Source organism: Pinus tabuliformis, chromosome 5_1, assembly GCF_031772625.1.
Source record: "Pinus tabuliformis cultivar Carrire ecotype Pingquan chromosome 5_1, CPIR1, whole genome shotgun sequence".
NCBI classification, from domain to species: domain Eukaryota; kingdom Viridiplantae; phylum Streptophyta; class Pinopsida; order Pinales; family Pinaceae; genus Pinus; species Pinus tabuliformis.
The window spans coordinates 203550407-203555294 of NC_142305.1; positions in this window are offsets into that span (position 1 = coordinate 203550407).

The following is a 4888-nucleotide window of genomic DNA, read 5'->3' on the forward strand; positions in this document are numbered from 1 at the left end:
AACCGGTTAACTCCGGGCATATATATGCACCGCACCTTCCCCAATATATATTGGATTTAAACTACATTATGTACTTCCCTTCGGCGGGATTGGTACTACCTTCCACTAACTAGCGAATTGCGTAGCTAAGGGATTCAACTTATCGCTGGGGCTTCGATGATGGAACAACTGGCATGGGCCACCATACAACGGTTAAACAAAGGCATGTTTGAACCCGTATCATTCATTGATTCCTCCAATCATTAATATTCAAAATGAATAGGAATATCTTCTGTAACCTCTCTCCAGCTCTCCTTAATGACTTCTCCCGGGATTGAATGAATAGATAGATCTGATGGATTTCAACGGAACACAATGCAATGTCTCAACTCCTTTCAATATCCTTCCTTGGGGTATTCCTATGATGGGCTAGTGTCATCATTGATTATAAGGAATGTGTACATTGAGGGAAGTGTTGTGAGTGTCCCCCGGGTATAAGTCAAGGTGGGGCTGAGCGCCCCTATTTATTTATATATATATTTGAAAGAAATATGGGGCGGGGTTTTTTTCCCAGTGTAGGTAGGGGTTTGTCCCCTTGCCTATGGAAGAAGGTGGTAGGTCCAATAGGGGAAGAAGGGTCAGTGTGCAGATAGTAGCTTATGGGCCTCATTCTATCTACGCTTGTATAATGGATAATCCCAAAAGGTATGGTAAAATTGGGGCGGGGAAATGAAATACTGGGGTCACCCGTTCATGGCGTTCACCTTCCGTGCTCGTTGACTCGGGTTTTCTATTATTTTCCTGCCTACTTTAATGAATCGGAGTACATGAAGGAAGGCGAGGTGCGCGCACTGACTCTCATATACGATGGATTATGAGGATGGGTTATAGAAAGACATTTTTTAGGTTACTTACCTTCCTAAATAAACGGATCTATGAATCACACATACGGCGGCAGGCACCGTGAACAGCTTTCAGCTTCTCGCCAACAGGCCACGACGAGTTGAAAACCTTTTCTCTTCCTCCTCCATAAAGTAGTTAGTGTAAACCATGGGTTGCTAACGCTGTTGTGGGTTTACATGAAAGAAATACCTACCCTCTGTGTTAACCCAAAACCATTCATTGTTTTGACTGACTTGGCGCCAGTCAACCCTACACTTCATTTGTATCAGGCCCTCGCATCGTATCTCTCAGTATCAGTTTTGAAACTCACTCCACCTCGTAGTATCAGTAGCAGCCACCGCACTTGGTCTTGTCCCAAGCCCACCATGTAAATCAGTTATCGAATTAGCAAACCACTCCTATGTTGGAAAACGTGAAGGTATCACGCCGCTACAAAAAGGAATGCCGGGTGAATGCCGCACGGGTTGAACCAAATCTAAGCCTGCTACCCAATGCATACACAACCAATCAATTGCTTTCAGGTTCATGAAGCGGGCATAGTTTACTCAATCTAGGCGGGCGGTAGGGAGGGGACCGTGGACCTTCCTCGGTCAATTTCTTTTATTACCAGGAGACGGGTTAGCCAACGCATTTAGGACTCTGTATCCCTTTCCCTGCCGATTTCTTGGCGGGGTTAAATCTTTCACTTTTCCGTCCTCCCGAGCTTGCTCCGATAGTAGCTGATCTATGTCATTGGCATCCCGATCCTCAATTAAGTCATCTAGTTCTTTCGTAAATAATTCCCGTGACATCATTGTATAATTAAGACACTTTAGTGAAGGGGCGGCCGAGATGCTCCTCTTTTCGAACCTTTCCCCTTTTTCTTGTAGTCAACCCTAGTCCAGAAAACCCAACTAGAATATATTAGAAACGCGAACATTCTAACCGTTAACCTTTCTCCTCTCCGGGCATATATTCGAGTGCATTTTACTCAATCAATTTACGAGAGATAAATGGTGTTTCCCTTATATATGATGTACCCACTGCGATCGAATCACCCAAATTGATCACCGAGAAACCCAAAATGATGAGGCTGACCACTCGATTCAAAAGGGGAAAACCCCAATCGTGACCCTTGCAGATAAATGTGGCGCTGGTAGAACTCGGAATCGAGTAATGGGTAACTAACCGATGAGATTGATGTCCGTAGACTATGTTGACTGCTTCCTCACTTTAAACTGCTTTAGGCTCTAATCACATCCGTGAAACTGGACCATTAGCTTTATAACCTTACGTTGATAGATATACTATCTGGTCTGGTAAGATCAGATATTATCCAGGCTCTTCTCTCGGCGGGTACTGCGGTCTTATCCAGTGAGGTCTGGTACCGGTCAGGTCAGGTCAGGTAAAGTTAGGCTGAGAGCGAGTGAGACGGGTTCAACTTAAGGACGAAAATAAGATGGCTTCCTCAACTTACCATGAGATACCGGGGCGGGCTGAACCAGGAGCTTAGCAGACCAGTCATGGCGCTGAGCGTGCAACAAAGAAAAGAAAAGCAAAAGCCTTGCCCCCTGAGGGACAAGCGGCTTCGCACCTTGGTTTTTTTATTATGATTGAGCGCTTCTAGGATGCACGATGGACGCTACTGCTAAGGACGATGGATGGACGTACCACTAGTAAGAAGACAAAAACAAAGAAGAAAAAAGAAGAAGGAGGGCCATGGATGCTACCGCTAGGAAGGAGGGATGGATTGATCGACACTGCCTTCCCCTTATTGCTATCGCTTTTTTAACTACCGCTATACTTAGTCGTTACCCTTGCAATTAACCCAATGAAACTGGACTACACATATACCCAAATGAGCTTAGTTCGAAAGATCGACACTTGCCCCTTATACTATTTCTTGCCTCATGAGGAGGAAGGAGCGTATCGCAGAGAGATCACAATGCCTTATCGCTAGCGCTTGCCCCTTTACCCTGGTACCTCATGAATAATAAGTGTTCCCCGATCAACCCCACTTAAACTAGACCCATGCTTCGAACCTTGAGTTTGGTTTGACATCGCATGAGCTTGATTGGATTGATCACAACCCTTTTGATCCGCTTGCATACTACCCCTCAGATTTCGTCATTATACACCAGAGATTATGCTTTGGATAGGGGCAAAATCAACCCCCTCATGCGACAAGTCTTGGATGCCACACAGGGTTGATGCAACTTGAAACTGGATCTCATTTTAATCCATCCGCAAAAGAAGAAGAAACAACGCCACTTTGAGCAAGACCTGGCGAAAAGAAAGAAAGAGCGTGTTCGGTTAGGTCTTATCCAAGATGGGATAGTGAGGGTAGTCAAGACCAAATAGAGTCAGGACGGGAATCGAAAGAAAGGGTGATGATTGCTTTTTCACCTTCCCTTGATCTCCACCAGAAGGACCTATATAATCATGCATCCCCACCCCCAGGGGATAGGAGCAGGTATTCGGAGTAGTAGGAATCTATCCATAGAGGGAGGAGCAACTGCCTACCACTACTCATTATTCTGATAGGCGTCGATATAACTAAGTAAAGTGACCTAAATGGAAGGAGTAGGGAAGGTTTGAGTAAAGGATCTGCCTATCTATGGACAGCATTCATCACCTGCCCCACTAGACTCTTATTTCTGTGCATGAGTGTAGTTCAGGCTCTCGCGTAGGAATGAGAAAGATCAGTCACTATACTATAGACCATTCACTATAGACTGCGCCAAGCAATGGAGATACGGAAAACCACTTACTTCTCTTCAGAAGGTGAAAAGGGTTCTATTTCATTTCTCAGGATGGGGCGGGAACAGCTATCTTTATGGCTCTAAACCCTAGGGCTTAAGGGAAGACGGTTACTCTCTTTACCACTATTACAACCTAGGACTCTCTCACTTTGAGACTTCCTACTTCTCTTACAACGGGCTCGGAGCTACACCGGGTGATGGGTCAATTTTCGGGTTTTCTTTTCTCCTCTCACGCGCTTCGTTTCATTCCTTCTTCCAGTAGCAATCTCCACGAGCCTTCATTTCACTTCATTTCATTTCATTTTTCATCCAAATCTTGTCCAGATTCATAATCCAGCGGTTCAAACCTTCAATAATAATGTCAATATTCAGAGCCCTAAGTAGTGGAGCCTTGGTTGAAGCCAGAAGAGTCAATGTATTAGTGGTAGTCCCCTAAGCCCTAGCCGCTGTGAGTTCCGTCCAAGAGAAGGTAGCCATCTATAGAGCTAGAGGAACCCCTGTAGCTATTTCCGCCCCGATTGCATAAAACATAAATTCTGTCTTGTGAGCCCCGCCAAGCCAATAAGTAGCCACCCCGCGGTTCCAAGTAACTTCGGGTGATATAAATTCAATTATCGCTACTCAAAAGTGAAAGTGAAGGTGTAAATAGGGAAACTAAAAGTGAATGATTGTTGCAACGATTGCTACTAGGTAGTAAGCAGCGATGGCTTTCCGAGTTATGGCCTTAAATAGGCATAATCCCTCGTTGGCGTACAGAAGTCGACCATAGAGAGATAATCCCTCATTGGCGTACAGCAGGCCAATGAGACCCGCACTCTTTATTACCAGCCAGGGACGAATGTATTGGCTTGATAACCGGAATACTACTTGGCTACCTTGATGGCATAAATACATATGTATTGGCGTACGAGACTGGAAGCGTATGGTAAAAGAAATATGGGAATACAAAACAATAAATTAATAAGTCGGTAGGGGGAAGATTGAACAAACAAACCATTATATACGCAAACGGAGGCCATTTCACCTTTCCATTCAAGTTAAAGAGAACCATTTGAGGTGTGGGTGGAGGGTAGATATAATGGTGGGAAATGGTAATGGTAATCAATACGGTGACTACGAGAGAATTCGGAGGTATTACTACGGACGGTACGGAACCCTCGCCTATCTCCCTCCTTTCACACCTCACATCCCTAAGGAGGACCAAACCAGGCCCAACCAACACCTCTACTTCCCCGATGCACTATCCGATCATGCATTATTGTAGA